Source organism: Nicrophorus vespilloides, unplaced genomic scaffold, assembly GCF_001412225.1.
Source record: "Nicrophorus vespilloides isolate i.1.1-1 unplaced genomic scaffold, Nicve_v1.0, whole genome shotgun sequence".
NCBI lineage: Eukaryota > Metazoa > Arthropoda > Insecta > Coleoptera > Silphidae > Nicrophorus > Nicrophorus vespilloides.
The window spans coordinates 297,856-316,918 of NW_017098882.1; the positions used below are offsets into that span (position 1 = coordinate 297,856).

The following is a 19,063-nucleotide window of genomic DNA, read 5'->3' on the forward strand; positions in this document are numbered from 1 at the left end:
CAAATTAATAATGCTTAAACTTAAAAAAAAACACGCAACCTAAATTGAAAACTATAAGTAAACATGTAAGATTTAGAATCTCAACATATTTATTACGGTTTACGTTCATTATTTTATTTAAGTTCAGTGAGATAAAATAAACCAGGGCACTTACAGATTAAAATGTTTGATAGAAGAAGACAACTTGGTAATATAATACTAGAGATATATGATTAGATTCTTCTTTATTGTAAAGGGGTTTTAACAGTTTTATTAGCTCAATTAAAAGATCTTCTTACAGATGTTAGTGCATAAAAAGAGGATTGGAAGTGTGTTGCAGTATTTAAATTATTGATGAAACTAGATAAATTCGGTGAAAAGTTCTCGCCTTCACCTGTTTATTGTAAACACTCATGCCAGTCCGAATTTCTCAATAGAGAAAACGTTGTAACACAATACCTAGGAGATATGGGGCCGTTTTTGGCTACACTTCTTCCCTTTATGAAATGTAATATTGTGGAGGTGTGTGCTTCGATAAGAAGTTGTATGTGTAGATACACTGCGAGGGAGGAGGAAGGAGGCAAAGGGGACCCCAAGTTTACGACAGACACCTTGTGCCCATGGCACCATACCACTTCCGACTGGTACCACTAGAGTTTGTGTGTGCGCCGGTGCCGGGTATATCAGATTACCATTTTACGATGTTTGCGCCAGCGACAGATGCTTCGCCGCTCTCTCTGCAACCTCGCCAGGTCTATAATACTACCGCAAAAGAATACCCAAATCCAATTACAATAAACTAGTTCACATACAAAAATAACCACCCCTGCAAAACAAAAACTATATAAATCTAGGAAAAAGCAAACTGGAATCAAAATGGAATTCGGGGAAAAGAAAAAAACTTGATACAGTCTTTACAGTAAAAGTGAATAACAGTAATAAATTCAACCAAATACTAAAAAAAAAAACGATTAGATTACTATTAAAATAAATATTGCTGTTATTTTTTTTTTCATTATCCACCCAATGCTATTAAAAGGAAATAATTTCGTTATTAAAACATATTGTTCCTCAATCATCAAATATCTTTGTCAGTTCATGTCGTAAGGAAATATCTATGATACAACATACTTGATATTTGAGACAACATGACTATGTAAACTATCAGATATACAAAAATCGCATATAAAAATTAAAAAATAATTGAATTATTTTCCAATGAAGTCCATAATGCTGAAGTACTTGGATCTAAAAAGGTTGAATACCGCTGCTTTACATAATATTACAAGATAATATCTCCGATAGCTCTCTTAGTAGAGAGGTGGACTGTAATATTACAAGATAATCTATGTGGAAGCAAGATGGATGAATTTCAGTATTACAAGAAGGAAAAGGAATTACGTATAAAGTAATCAAATGTAAAATCTAGCAAAATTGGGTGTGCTTTTGCAAAAATAATAAATGTAACTTTAATACAAAATTGTATTATAAAAATTTCTTCTTATTAGATTGTCATATACAATAAGATATAGGTTTGATCTTTTTTGAATAGGTTGATAATAAATCAATCCAAATATATATTACTTAACTTTTGTTTCTGTTCAAATATTTATTTCATTATTATTTACTAAAATTATACTAAAGATATATTCATTTTTCATGATGCCAAAAAAAAATATTCATTTTTTGTATCATGTCTAAAATCTAGTTTTCTTTGCAAAAATATATATAAAATGACAGATGTAGGTCATAAGTACACGTCACTACAAAAAAATCAAAACTAATTTCCTTTTAATGGTTTTTGTTGCTCGATCCGCAAAACTAATTAATAATGTATGTTTGTATTAATGCAACACTATCTGTAACATCTTGCAATTTCATTTCAATCAAAGATCATCTGAATATAGTTATGGCGTTTATTGCAGTATTTCTCATCCGGTTTAACTTCTTCTGAACATATTAATTATTATTGATAGATACTTAGGCATAACGATATATATCGCTTAATAGTAAATGGAATGGAATACAAAACTAATATATTTGTTTATTATAACAAAAATGTAAATAAATAATATAAAAGGGTAGAAAGACCTACCGTTTGTAGCAGTTGAGTTATTGTATTAAGTTTTTTTTTATTTTGTGATTAATTGTTGCAATAAATAATAATATTTTAAAATATATTTTCTTGTCATCTGTGTTGTATATATATATTATATTTTGATTCGAAATGATATGCAAAATGACTTGAAGTGTGTCATCTCGAACCTTTGGAAATAAATACAAAAATCTCGCATTCAACGTACTAATCCAATAATAAGTAAACCAGTCGCCCGCCCAAAGCATTATTGTATTTAGTATATTTCATAACATGCTGCACTTGCACTTGAAAGTGTAACAGTTATAAATATTATATAATATCTATATAATGGATAAAAAAATCATACTAAAAAACAAACAAATAATTTCAGTAAATGTATTATAATTTTCCAATTTAAATTAATTTGAAACATTGAAACAACGTTTATAATCCACTCAAAATATTATTATCCGATAAAAAAAAGTACAATTTAGAATTTCGTGGAATTGCCACTATTATATAATTCCCAAATGGTATCATTCATTATAATGAAGTGTTCGATAGATCCAGACATATTACATGTGTACATCTATTTCCGAAGGCTCTTTAAGGTCACGAACCAAAACTTGCGTAAAGAAAATTAAGCTAAACGATTTTTAAGAGCCAGCACCCCCCATCATGTCACTTGACAGCTCCAACAAAAACAAAACTTTTTTTACGTTTTTTTAGTCTCGGAACAACCTGGAAGGCCAAAATAGTTAAACGGGTGTTGATTTGCAGCCACCTCTGTTGACTGCGTCGCTGCGGTTCTTCTCCTGGATCTGGAGAAGCATTCTCTAACATACTGAAAGTGCGAAAAAAAGGAAGTTGCGAGCAGCTGCCGGAATCGAATTACCGAAATTTATTTCATCCCCCCGTCCTGAGGTTCGCAGACTAAGGGAAAAAATATTTTATCCCATACGCCCAATTTGCTTACCTCAGCACAGAGAAATTTATATGAGAAACGCAATAAGAAGCAAACAAGATGATAAAATTAATAATAAAAGAAGACAGTCCTCGCGTGAGTCAAGCACGAAAATTAGGTTAAATGCGACTTAATGGCAGCGCTGTGAATTTTCCAATTTGTAAATTGTATATCCGTATTATCTCGGATTAACTTTAATGTTTCTATTGCTGCGTTTAGGCGCAATTACGTGTATTACACATCACCAAAACTGACTAATGGCAAATTCACAAAAGGGAATAATTAAAATCTTACTACACATATATTGTATTGCAAGTAAAGTATTTTTACTTTTTTAAATCAGGTGTATACAAATTAAAGAAACCATCAATTTATATAAAAACTGAGAAAAATTAAATGTATTGAATTGTATATGAATCAAGAATTTTTTTTTTTATAAAACTCAAACTAATTTAATCGAATAGATTAGAATATAAAATAAATTTATTGGGTTAAAAAATAAATCAAATTACTGTATTTATTTCATTCATAATATAGTTCAATCGTTTTTTAGGTTTAAAGTGATTTATGATAAATATAAGATTTCGATGTTATATGAAATTTTCTTTGGAAAAGTTCGGGAAGATTAGTGGAAAGATCTCCATTCATATGCAACCAATACCTGGTATCTATTATAATACATTTTTTTAAACCATTTAGTTTGCGTGCACTTATGGGGGATGTAAAAACCTAAAACATCCCATCCGCCTCTTCCGGTACTACAAAAGATAATAAGATTCATAGCATTGCGTTACAATTGCGAAATTTTATAGGATCCAACGTACTTTTTCCTTCCTTTTATCTTATATAAGGTAGAATTCACAAGTGGAACATGTCGGGATTTTTTTCTTCCATGAACACGCGACACAAAGACGGCGCGGAGGCTAATAATAATGTCGGGGGAGTCTTAAAGGGCGGAAGGAGAGGTGTCCATAAATATAATATGGCCCAGTATGTGGGGAGGCGGGAAGTAAGATTTCAGCCACCACCTGTCCCTAAAATGCACGGGGCGCAGCGCACGTGAAAACAATATTACTAAAGGATTTTAAGTGAAATTAATTCTTGGATGAGGCAGGATTAATAGTCCCTAATCCAATAATAAGGGCCGGTCAAGCGCACGTCAGGACGGATCAGCGATGACATGGGTTCAGTACGACTCCATTCCGAATGCATTTATTATTTGTATATGCTGTGGTCCTAGAGTATAATATCGGCGGACGAGAAGACTCTGAAAGGGTCGCTGCCCATATGGACCTAAGGCAGGTGATCCCCCGACGATCGTTTATCTCCCTGTTTCCCGCCCTCCGACAACACATTTGACAAATGCCAAAGGACATTGACAACCGTTGATGCCCATCATACCAAAACACAAACATCTATACCTCAATTACGCCATTAAACCACCCAAAATACACAATGGATTAAAATATACATTACTATTTTTTCCTCCTTTTACCACGCATCAAAGAAATAACGCGCTCTGTTACATTCATCCAAGCGTGTATTACATCTTCTTCACAATAATGGTACTGCTTTCAATCTCCGTACGAAATTAATAAATATGTTGGTTTTGTTTCGTTCCGAAGTGTCAGCAATTGAGAATGACATGTGTCATGCACGCAACACGGGAAATTATTAAAATCAAATCAATCAAGGCGAGTCGACACAGATTAATCTCAATTAAAATGACAAACGCTGTAACCGAGGAGACCTCCCAAAACAAATCTTTTACGTAATTTTAACCCATCCGAAGATACACTCCAATAGCTAATAGTTACGTACGGGATTTAAATAGTTGAAAATACGTTCAATCAATATCAAAATAACTGCTATGGCCATTTTGCTGCAGGATTTATTGGCGTAATTTTAGAACGTGACTAATTGATCGACGAGTTTTATATTGCTCTATTTATAAATTGAGAAATTAAATGATCCACGGGCAAAAACTGTGACGTTGTACAGTGCAAATCTTACAGTAATTTAATTTACAAATACATTAATGTTCTGCAAATAAAATTATTTAAATACAATGTAATATAACGTCCGTTACTTTATTGCTTTACGCTGAAATATTACTAAATTTGGTCATCAATTACAAATTTCTTAAGAAGAAATTTAATAAAAAATATATTATAAATACATTCAGTATTTGTATAATTACAAATAATTTCTCAATCCCATGATTATTTAAAATTTATAGTTTTAAATTCGCAAATACAAAAATTGAATTATAAGAACTAATTAGGAATGAAATGATCGAACATTCACTTACTTTCACTGTAAACAGGTAAATCAAAAACTATATTTATTTGACCTTCAAATTTACATACATATAGAAATAAAATTGATTGAACATAAGCAAACAATAATTAAATTTACATCAATAAGTTATCATAATTGTAATATAATTATATGAGTAAAAGTTACAACTTTATAAAAAAATACTACTAGTAGGCGAATCAGACAAAGAAAATAATTTGCCAATATTATTAGTATTTGCTTTTACATTAATTAAATTTTCAATTATTTCAAATGAAGCTTATTTTATATCAGTGTGAATGCGTAATAAATTATGAGCAGCATGTGGATGTGAAAATATAATTTCCAAACCACAAAATATTCAAATATAATAATCACGTATGGGAATGACATACTGGGGATCAACGGGTCGCGGAACAAGTTCAAACATGTATGTATGAACTAGTTTATGTCTGGAACATCTGCACTAAAATGGGTTTAAATTTGTTGATATAAAATGAATATAAATTATCACAAACATACAAATATTTTCAACGTAAAATAAATGTTGCATTGCTAAATTTACGTGAACATACAAGTATTTAATTGTGTAGAAGTAAGCAATGAAGCCTGTCAATACAATTAGATCTTTAAATTTAAAGATAATCTGAATGCTTTAGGTAAGAAACATAAAATTAATGATGTGATATAATGATGTAGTTATGCCAGATTGTTTATATTTAAAAATACTTTATATTTAATGCGTAAATTGCATTACAATAAAAATCATCATATTAAAATGTGTAGTATTCATAATGCTAGGAAATTGAACTAGTTTCTATTTCAATCTAATTCAAAGGAAGAGTTCAAGTTTTGTACGCACTGGTTAAGCTCAAGAGTCGGCGTATCGATGTGAATGAAATGAATGGAAATGGTGTGTGCGTATGGGTGTGTGTTGTATGTGTAGGGGAATCGCTTTTTACGAATTCCTGTCGCGAGGTGAGAGTTTCACGATCGAGAATGAATCATTTGGGATGTTGGCGCGCGATCGCGAAATATCGCCGAGGAGGACGTCCGATGGCGATGGGTGCAGACAAGGCAGACGGCCGCATGACTCAGCCACGCTCACACACGCCGCACGCACACCACGAAGAGCTTCAAGATGATGATGGTAATGTGAGAGGAAGTAGTGGTATGGCTGAGACGAGAGATGGTCGACCATGTGACGATGATAACGACGAAGATGATGATGGTGGTGGTAGTAGTGATGGTCGCGGTGGGCCGGGCCCATCTTCATCCAACTTGTGTTCACTTCTCACTCCGATTTCCGTGGCTCATTTACATTCAAGAGTCCGCGCAGCCCGCGAGGATATCCGCCGCCAAGACGCCCGACGGTCACGTGCCAGCAACATTCACACGGGACATACCACAACAACAACAACTAAAAAAACACAACACCCACACTTACCGTACACACTAAATAGAAAGGAAATACGATAATTAAATCTAATTCACACATACGAAGGAAATGATCGTTGAAGATGTCGTTAAAGACATTTCAACTCAAAATGCATAATAGATTCTAAAAATGTTTTGATGATTACAGCACAGTATTAATAATTCTATTTTTTTTACAATTATTGCCTTATTAAATAGCATGTTTATAAAATACCCAATGTAAAAAAATGTATGTAAGATTTCATATTTAGAATCTTATTTTTATGGAAAAAAATTGTAGTGTTTAGCGGGATTGCAAATTTTGATTATAGTGATCCTCAAGATTCAATATATTGAGTTTAGTGGTCCGTGAGGTCAAAAAGGTTGGCGTCCGCTGGTCTATAATGCCAAAAACGTCATGTTATATTGAACTAAAACCTTTGAATAACAGTTGCAAAACATAATTTCTTCTAAAATTGTATTAAGATATTTTTGAAACATGATGTGAATTTTTCATCAACATAGCCGGAATAAAAAATAAATTAATTCAAAAACAAAACTCATTATTTCACAAATATTATGTAAATGTATTATTGAATATTGTCGAAAATCGATATTATCAATTGTTGATCGGGACTTTCATATAAAATCAAGCCCACTTGTTCTTAAATATAAAACATGAACTGTCCATTTAAGCGACGTTACTTGAGGAAACGTGGGTTACATATGTCCTAACGCAATATTTAAATGCATGATTTGCATAAGATTTGAATGAAAAGTGTATACATTACGGTTAAAGTGTAAACTTGGTTTATGAACTAACTAGATAATATATATAGTAGTCAAAAAGCTGGATGATTTTAAGGAAATTTTATTTTATGTTTTAACAAAATAAAATTTTCATTAGTTTAAATCAGAGAGTCGAACCGTAATTAATTTCGTTCCGGTTTATGTTCCCAGTAAATGTTTATCATTCCAGATTCGGACTCTCTGGTTTAAATACATACTAACCTATGGGTCCAATATTGTGTCGAGTCAAATTTGCAATGGGTCGCGAAATAACAGCTATCACCTTGTTTCAAAGCGAGAAACTGATAAAATACTCTGATTGGTATTTTTCTATTTTTTACAACTACAAACTAATATGATGAATCGCGCGTCGTTATACTTTAGTCAACTAGATATTGTATTTTTTTTATATTTTATTTAATTTGTAAATTAGATAATGAAATTTCTTAATTTGTTATATATAAGTAAAAAAGTGAATGAAGCATATCTAGTTTAAAATATTATATTTATTAGATTATCATCAATATTCTCCTAAACTTTTTAGTAAATAATTAAGAAACACACATTATTATATCTTTACAATAAATAAATTACAACTATTTAAGTACTGTTTATATTACTGAATTATAATTTATTTTCATTTCTGCACACTGGTTTCTTTCTATTAGATGTATGTATATTTAGTTAGGTTTATATTCAGTGGATTACAAATACAACGTTTACATTGGTTAATAGATATTTTAACAAACATAGTATAAACAATAGTTTATCAAATGACTCAGCTTATGGGATGATGAGTGTATTAATGTATTTAATAAAAATAGAAGATGCTATTATCAAACAAAACTAACTATTTAAGTTAAATATTGCCATTGAAATATAAATAATTGTGCTTCTATTTTCAAACATGTTCAATCGTTACAAATAAATAAAATACAGTCTAACCTCGCTTAACCACAATTTTCCCCATATAAACTAATGTAATATACGTTAATGCGATCCATTTTTTAGTAATTTTTCTTACAATTTATTTTGTTCGTTAAGAGAAATACTCGTTGTGCTAGGTGCTCGTTAAGCGAGGTTCCACTGTATTATTAAAATTATATCAAACATAGAAGGAATCACTAAGTTAAAACTCTAATTTAGTAGTCAAATTACTATAGGATGATCAGATGTTCCGATTTTTTGGGATTTGTCGTTATTTTTGTTATATGTCCCTGTCTCCCCGACTATGGTCTATTGTATGTCAAAAAAGAAATAAAGAGAGACAAAATCTAGTGAAGAATCAGAGTCATGTAATAAAATGCATTATTCGTTATAGTTTATAAAGTTTTCGCGGAAAAGTTAAAAAAAATAGGCACTTACCTCGTGACAGTGTGAGGATATCGTTTCCATGTCTGTGGCAGCAGCTTGTCCTAGAATATAAGATGAAATTAAGAAATAAATAGTAAATAATTAGAGAAATAACAGTGGTATAAAGAAAACAATTGGAGCTGATAATGATGACAATTAGTGAGACTGTCGCGTGCGACATATAATTCCAAAAAGATTTACTATCAGAAGTAACACATCTAACAATAAATTCTCATATAATAATATAATATATTCTCTAAGAACATTGTTTATTTATATACTTTAAAGTCAATAAGAAATAAAATTAATATTATTTATTGGCCAGAGCACATATAGATTAGTTTTTAAATATTCCACCTGATCTTAATGAGGAGGTGGAATTATCACGAACTTATCGAGGACTTTAAAACCGCATAAAAATTAACTGTACAAAAAAAACTTGTATAATGAAAAAAAAAACGATCATTTATTTATATAATTATGTTCTATTTTTTTTGGAATTTATTTGTATTTTGTCAATTAAAATGTATTATATTTCAAAATTTTCAAACCATACTGATTCACATACTGATCGTAACCGCAATATGCGAGTTATTGCTGTAATTTTATTTATCAGAAATTATTGAAAATAGATGTCGGTATTTAATTGGAAGTACAGTGGAACCTCGCTTAAAGAGCAAAATTTATTGTAAAAATGACTCGCTTAACAAGTGACGAGGAGAAGAAAAGCAAAACAAAAATGTATTGTGTCCAACCATTATATTTCCAAACTTGTTTTTGGACATGTTATTTGAGATTTTTTTTGCAAAATTTAAAACATTTGCATGTCTCCGAATAAAAATCTAAAGAATAAAAATAGATATGAAAAGTAAAATCATTAAAAAGCGAGACCAAGCTATACTTTTTTTCCGGCATGGAACGCATTATCGTATTTTACATTAGTTTCTATGAGGAAAATTGTTTCACTATCGCTTTTCATTATACGAGTAAAAATCCAGAAATTCTGGAACGGATTATGCTCATTAAGCGACGATCCACTGTATATAATTCGTTAGACTTAATATCAACTAATTCAAATCAATCAAATTTTGTCTCAAATCAAGTATATTTATCGATGAGTTTCTCAGCAATCGATGACGCATTGAGCAGATGTGTATTTTCAAGATAATTTCAGGGAGGTGTTGTTTTTTTTTGAATACATATAGAGCGAAGAAATAAAACGATCAAAGGAGGTTTCGATCCATGAAACCACAAAGCACCGGGCCGACACTTTTTTTCAAATCACCTTCGCAATCAATGACGCGAATAATCGATATCTGGAGAAGAGAAGAAGCGGAGCAATTCGATGGAACAGAAGGAGATGGGGAGAAGCGACAAAGGACAAGAAATAAATGCGTTGATTACGAACAGTTAAATTGGAAAAAGTCAAAGGGAGACCGAAAAACAAATATTTCCCAACGTTGGTCGTTAGTTTCAGATCAGTAATATGAACGTCCCAGTGACATAAATTATGTCTAGTCATTAATTAATGTTCATTTATACACGCGCAAAATGAAATCCAATCTTAATTTCAATATTTATGATGATCAAAGCAAAGTTTATGTAACACTTTGAGAAATTATAACTAATAACATAATTATGCATTTGTTGTAGTCATTATCATAGCAGAGAGGATTGAGATCTACTAAACTTGAGGTTAATTAGAAAATCATGCCAAATATATACTGATCAGAATAGATGGTTTATTGTTACATAACATAAGAAGTAACAGGAAACTAGTAGTAAATACCTAAATATTTGTTATATTCAAAATAATTGAAACAAAAACAAGAGTTTCTAATAAAAATCAACGTTTTTTGTGTATTAAACATACATTCCATAGTTGAGTCTTAATTAAATTACGTTCAAAAATAATGATTGCATTTGATTACTTCCTTAATCATTAATAACGCATAATTGAAAGTCGCATTCAATCAATGGTGCATTAAAAATTCATGCATTTTTGTGAAGATATACAAGCACGATGAGCGTGAGGTCATTATTAATTATTTTATAAAAAGAAGACTTATTGCATTTCGCGTACCGATTTATTATTCATTTACACGCCGCATGCGGTGAGGTAAACCAATCGATTTACCTTAACTAATTCCCATGCAAATCCATCGAACAATTACAAGAATCGATGAAAATCAATTATCTATTACTATACTAATTACTTATATTAGTCTAGTAATTACATTATTTTATTATAAATGAATAATAAGTTATTTAATTTAAACAAATACTATCAAAAAAATATACTTAACTAATATAATAGCTTAAAATTACCTATAGAATTGAATATAGTTAATTCAATTCTATCATTTTTTATCAAAAACTAATTTCATTAATATTCCAATGGAATGGCTTCTTAACTCTGGTAATTTTCTATAAAATATACAGGAAATAGGAATTATCCTTTAATTTGGTTGGTATGTGATGAGATGAATCTTGATAGCGCAACAAATATAGAATAAAGAGAATAATAATGTAACTGTGATAATTTTGTTGTATCATGGTATTTTGTCAATATTAAGTTCTTTGTTAAATTGATATATTATGCGTTATTAATTCTTTCCCAACAGTTTAAATACCACTTGTAGTGTTGAGAACTGCACTCGAAGAATTGGTCAATCGTCATTGTTAAAAAATAATTAAATGCACTTTTATGGTTTTATTGCCAACAACTGATTTTATATAAAGATAAAACAGATAATACAATAATATATGTTATAGTGAGCATTATTATATTATTTATACTATTTTTTTAAAAATAGTTACATTTGCCTTGACACATTTATTCGTACTGTTTTCTTTTTATGCAGTAGATTTCTATAAAAAAAAATACATTGTTCGCATAAAAAATTAGGATATATATACATGTTAATATGTTGGTGAAAACTTAACGCCAATCTATATATTACATATTGTAATTCAATTAATTAACATCCGGTATTTTATTTGCATATATCCGTTAACATTGTTATTTGTTACATAATATTATAAGTAAAAGAGAGTTTAATTATTGTATACAAAATTATTAATAATTAAGTGAGGAAGATGATGTTAATAAAAAACAGATGTATAATAAGCGTAGTAAGTACTACAGAAATACCTAGCATAGTCCTGGTAACCGGTTCGCTAAAGTCTCAGACAGTTTAAATCCGGACTAATTAAAAACTTTCAAAACGCATAAATAAACATAAATATTCCAGATATAAACAGTCATTAAAATATTATAATATTAGGGCGCACATACTGATCACCACCTGCATTATTTTGGTACTTAATAAATATCTTTTAGTCAGGGCCGGATTTGAGCCGATTGCGCCTCACAACAAATCAGCACATTTAAAAATTGCTCTGACAGATTTTAATATTAATGATACATCTATTGATATTGTGAACGAGACAGACTTAGACGGTAATATGTCGAAGAAATGGATGTTTTAAAATGTATTCTTTCATCAAACTATTTCCACTATACATTTAAAATGTTTCAATTTTTATATGAAAAGAACAGAGCTACGGCATTTCCAAACTTATCTATTGCCCTTCGAATATATTTAACAATTCCAGTGAGCATTGCTTCTGGAGATAGGTTTAAAACTTATAAAAACTATCTATATTTTTCAGAACAAAAACTTCGGAACATGTAATATATCTTTATAGGTTTATATTTAATAAGATTCAGTTATATTCATTGTTTTTATATTTTTACAGGTTTTTTTTTTAATGTAGAAATTTGTCTACCTTATGACTTTTGATTTTTATAATTGAATTTTGGAATTTGTTTTAAATATATATTTAAAATCTACATAGAAATATGTAAATTTTTGCTGTTAATTGATTTTTTTATTTAAAGTTTAAGGGACCCCGAATCAATCGGGCCTGGCACTTATTAGACACGGCCCTGCTTTTAGTAGAACGATTTTGTTTAATTTTTGTTTTATTTTTTTTCTTACGTGATGATGAATGATAGACATATAAATATTAATTATTTTATTCATTAAAAATACCTTATAAACAGAATTTATAATGTAATATTGTAGATTATATTTCATATGAATTCAAGAAGAAATGACGTGTTAAAGATGCCGGAGGATTCGGGGGAGGGTTGAAAGTAACCCTCCGCTGCACCCCCTCGTGAAACCTCTCCGTTTCTTATCTCATTGATGGCATTCCTGGTACAACTTGCTTTCTATGTGCCATCGCCGATGTCGCATTATGTAGTATATTATTGATGGAAACGAATATTACGTGCCTGTGTGACATTCGTTTGGCTTTCCACAATGAATTATAGAGGACGGGAGCCGCCGCCACCACTTTTTAAAATTGATTAATAACGCGATGTGGCCTAGCACATTATTCAAAGAGAGCCGCTCGCACCCCCATTTGAAAATATTTCTATCCACATCCAGACTAAAGTATTCCATACAAAATTGTAATTGAAATATTGCATATTAACGTTTAATTATTAAATATTAAGTTTAGGAAATTTTATTATGATTCTAATAAAAATAATGTAAAAAAATCAGATGTATGACAAGCGTACTAAGTACTGCAAAACCTCGCATAGTACTGGTAAACGGTTCGCTAATATCCCAGTCATACGAGACGGGATGTTTTTCTACAGATACCTATTCTTCGGGGGGTCCTTTAATTATTTTAAGTACAAAAGGGGGCCAAAAAGTCTGAGAAACACTGATTTGCTGATACTCATATGTAAATTAGGGTGCGTTTTATGCATCGAATTAGACTTCGTTATCATACAAAAATATTGAAACATTAGTAACTGCATTTGTTAGAAAGTATCATTTCCAATAATTGCAATAAAACATTATCATATTTTTCAAATTGTACTGACTTTAGTGGACCTTCGATTCTCGATTCTCGAACAATTCGATTCACAAACAACAACTATAAATATAAAACTAATAAAAAGTTTCCGAAAAATAATTAATTTCTATCATTGTATTTCTGTATTCATGACGCTATATATAACATACAGAGGTAAACATTAATTTTGAATAATTGCAAAATACAATTAAACATAGGTCTTTATTGTATATGATTATTGATCTTTAATATAAATGTATTCATGAAAAAAAAATAACAAAAACAAATTATATTGTATAATGAATATATTTGGTTTTGTAAAAAACATATATTTGTGTGTAGTTGTGTAAAACAATGGGTATTTTTGAGATTCGAGTGGGTTTGCAATAAATTATTCAATGCATTCAATGCTGCTATATCGCATATGTAATTATCGAACGTTCCAGTTAAAAGTTTCATGTGCGTGTTCTATTATTATTAACGCTCACTACTAACTCTAAAAGCACACATATTAAATGCTACAAAATGCACAATACATGCATTAAAATATACAAAACACACAACTCGTTTAAATCAAGTAAATATTAAGTATAATTCATTTTCTTCAACTCTTATAAATAGTTTCATATTTATAGTACATTTTTTTAATTTTATTATAAATTATCTAATATTGAACATATTAACTTCATAAAATTGTAATATAATGAATACAGAGTTTATCACAATATTATAAATATAATATATAAACATGATTAGGTAACTTAATTACGTAATATGATTGTACTAATTATGTTATGTAATCGAAGTTTACAAGAAAAGCGATTTCATAATCTATAGTTTAGGGCGACTAATAGCCGAATGGTTAAGTCGCCCTAACCACGATTTCGTGGGCGCCGGTTCAAATCCTGGTCAAGCCATGCCCTTTGTGAGCCTTCTTGGTGCTTGCAGCAATAGGGCCATCGTTCATCACAGATGGACAGTGAAATGAATGAGGTTCAGCATATGGACCTTCAGCCAAGTCGATGAAAAATGACAGTGTTAAGAATAGCAGCAGATTCACAGTCAATGGAAATAGTGGAATTAACCTACAAGACGACAGCCAACCAACAAAGTAAAATCTAATCATCATAATGGTAACTATCCAACGGGAAAGATTATCCATTTAATGTCAACCGCGATCTTAAATTTACACAATGTTCACATTGATAAACAGATTGTAAATAAAATTGCACGACATAAAAATATTATAATGAGTTTATATAACACTATAATTTCAACACATCATATTTTCGAGTCCTTAGTAATCATTACTTAATTAACTTTTTTTTTATTATAATTTGGTAACAAATATTCTGTATTCTCAGTCGAAAATTGTATTTAAACATTTTTAAAAGTTTGAATAATAATTATCAATTAGTGAACTGTGTTAGTTGTGGATCTGTATTTAAATTACATGGTCAAAAGCGCGTTGCTTTTGCGCGTTGTACAGTTTGGGATCCCCTCACATACATCATTCATAATATATTCTTTGCTTTCTCAAATATATAAATACTATCTTTTATACAATTCTCGGTTCGTTAATTTAATGAATAACACCGAAGCATGTGAATTACAAAAATCTTTCAACGCTCTTTGATCTACGCATTAAATTGAGATGATCATACAATGCGATCCAATTAACCTCTTAATGTTTATATTTCGGTGTCACTTCACTTCAAGTGTGAGTATGTATACCTATCTGGGTTTTGTATCCACGGTGAATTGAAAAGAAGACTCTCCTCTCCTTTTTGCGTGGGACCATGGCTCCGACCGCATAGGTCCCATGCGTGAGAGAGAAAGAGATATAATATTCAGGTGATTGCGGCGAGCATTCCCATGAATTAAACAAAGCTGAGCGATCATGCGAACAGTTTGACCCCCATATACATGTGTATATATATAGTACAATGGTGTAACGCAAACATGTATATATATATACCTCACATCTATATTTGATCCCTTATATATGGTGCACTGTCCCTGCATCGGCTTTATTTACTTTATATTAACCACTTAAGGGTTAAGGCCAACTGGATCCCACAAAAAGATGGAATCAAACCCCTTTTTCTTTTCGAACCCGATTCGTTGCACCCCGCCACCTTTTTTGTTCGTACATGAGCACCCTTGCCTACAAAACACACTAATTCGATTAACTTTATATGATCACGTTTATGTCACTGTATAACCCCCATTAATCTTGTTTTTTTTTATAATCATAGAATATAGAATAGATTCCACCTTCTGCATATTAAGTAATTAATCAAATCTATTACCTTGCTTAATACTAATATAAGCAATGCTACAAACAGTTATATGATTTAAATACTAGTTTTATTCATTGATGAAAACAAAATCGTTGTAATAAATTAACTATTGTGATTAATTAACACCATATTTGTATTTATTCATAGTAGAAAAATACACCATTACACATTATATATAAATATTCTAGTCTACTATATTTTTTTAAATTTAATATTCATAGACATATAAAAACAGATCAGCAACACTTTAACACGTTTTTATAATCACGATATGCATCCACAACGACCTTTCCTCATATAAGTCTTACTTCCTGATAAAAATACTTTAGATAGGAATTAATTAGTAAAGGTGTGATTACCACATGATAATACGCTGTAATGAACAACAGACCAAGATTGGAAGAATAAAACATAGGAGGATAAAGAAGGAATTCTTACTGAAGATAAAAAAAAATATAATTCAATTATTCTACGTTATACTATTTGATAGAATACAGTTTTTCCAAATGCATTTTTGTTTCAAAAATACAAAAAACCCAAATAAATGAAGTGAAATAGTGGAAATATTGGTTAAAAGAGGGAATACACAAATGCTTCATCATTTTCAATGAACTGGAAATGTAAAACGGATTATATATTCAGTTGCATGGATGATCAATGCAGTATAGGGTAAGATCAAAAGAATATACTATAGAAACACGTACAAACTAACCAACTATTAGAATCAATTAAGTTTAAAAACATATAACATTATTATACAAGAGAAATTCCAAATAAACAACTATGGTAGAATTACAGTGTTAATTATTACATTTAACTAAATTAAATAATTATCAACACAAAGACTTCTATATAAATATTAAGTTAATATTTTATAACGAGGACTTGCAGGCAAATAAAAATTATTAAATAAATATATAATATACATTATTATTCTAAAAATCCGTAATATTTTAGTTATGTTTAGCTTATATAATATGCAGAATTGAAATCTGTGTACGAATAATAAATGCTTCGAGATCCGGAACAAAATAGACCCAATGCGTGTGATGGGAAGAAAAGAGTTCTCGCTCAGAGAAATTCCTCGCGAATCCGGTTATATTTCACATAGTTAAAACAAGGAAACTAAAATATTTTGTACACTTTATATCCAACGACCTATTATTATTATATAATATAATAAATTAAAATATTTACGAATGTATATCAGGAAATTGTACAAGATGATTGCATAAAACATTAATATATTTTGATTTTATGTGTTAACATTGAAGTTTATAAAGTCGATGAATCATGAAATAACCGGTAGTTTATTTATATAATATTTGTTGCTTTAGAGGTATTCAGTACAGTTATTATATAAAATAAAATAGTAAACGTAATAAAAGTATGAATAAAAAAAACGAAAATTATACTTTTGGGAATATATGTATATCATAGATTAGGAAAGAATATTCAATTATACAAAAGAAATATTTTATTGCATAATAAATTATAATAGCTAATTGGGGAGGAAATAATGCGATCAATTGCCCTTTCTGTGTTGTTATACAATAAATTTAGTTTATTAATAGCTAATTACTTAAACATTTGAAATATATTTATATTGATTGATTTATATTTCTAACCTGTGACTTCTCTTTTTTATTATTATCAAGTAGTGTATAATATTCCTTTTATATTTAGTAAAAAAAAATCATAAGGTGGAGTATGACGCTGAAGATTTAGCATGACATAAAAATTACAGTAAAAAAGTTAAAACTCAACGTATTATCAAGAACATTTAAAATGTCAAGTTAATGGTTTGAACTGATTCAAACTGTTTGAAAAGATATAAAATTGAAATCAGTTACTAGAGAAATATCTAAGAAGTTTAGTTTCAAATATACCACTACTAGTATTCTTGAATGTTAACAATCCTATGATTTAAACCATTTGACTTAAGTCTTATATCCGTAACTTCAAAGTATCACAGACGTATATTCAAGTTATCACAGTATTTCTGTGTAGTCGTGTCACAGTATAAAAGAAATTATATGTTTTATATAATAATATAAAATTCGAATATAGCGAGATTAGACTTATTTCTTGTGAATAATTGAAAATAAAAAAGGTTTTTGTCCATTAATGAATTAGAAAATGCGTTCACAACAACAATTTTGTGATCAAGGTCTTATACAGAAATCGTACTCTTTGAATGCAACTGGAATGCCAATAGGAATTTCTCCCACTTAGATCCTTTGTATTACTTTTCTTAAGTAAATCATGCGTAAACCGCGTCGCACGCCACTGGATTATCTCCGTGATTAAGTAATTTCGATGCAATTAGATTTGACTGGAGTTAATAGCCAACCGGTATCGCTGGGAGCACGCATAGTGCACGATAGACACAACAACAGTTCAGAAAGTTTACATGTGTCGGGATGTGCGAGAGGAAGAGAAACAGACCGTGTATAAAAAGAACAGTAGTTTTTTTTTTAATTTCATCGTTCTCCCATCCCGGTAAGAAACGGCGGAGAACTTACCGGAAAACGTGATTTTCCGTGTGTGGAATGTCGCGAGGGCGGCTGTTCTTCTTCTGTGGTCTTCTTCCTTCCCTTAACTTATCCTTCCCAATCCTGTCGGCTTTGGAAAACTTTTTTGTTTAGCGTAAAGCGGATTGCATAAAATCTTCTCTCTCTGGTTGGATGTGTGTGTATGTTTTATACCTGTATAACTTTTTTTTCGGGGTTTCGTCGTTGTGAAATGAAGGACATTCACATGATCGGACACCAGACACAGACCGGGGACGGCGCGCACCTAAGAGGATCACTTTCGATTAAAACAATTACTAATTAATTTAGTAGATTTTAAAAACGTAAAAAAAAGACACTTGACAGAAGAACCACCGAATTCTTCGCCACTCGCGTACGCCATGTTGGTTTATTTCAAAAATTGACACCGGTGTTGCCACCTGTCGGATCACGGCCCTAATCTGCGGAAGAGAATTCCTCTTCATCCCGAAAT

General features: G+C 30.4%; 1 protein-coding gene across 1 annotated transcript in view; it reads right to left on the reverse strand.

Moving 5' to 3' along the window:
- LOC108563430 (protein spitz-like) overlaps nt 1-18,999 on the reverse strand; it is a 97,068-nt gene extending 78,069 nt beyond the window's left edge. Inside the window, exons 1-2 of the mRNA XM_017922102.1 lie at nt 18,583-18,999; nt 8,889-8,938 (exon numbers count right to left, since the gene is read on the reverse strand). The gene's annotated coding sequence lies outside the window, so the exon portion shown is untranslated. The remainder of the gene's footprint in view (nt 1-8,888; nt 8,939-18,582) is intronic.
- Between the last annotated feature and the right edge of the window lie 64 nt (nt 19,000-19,063).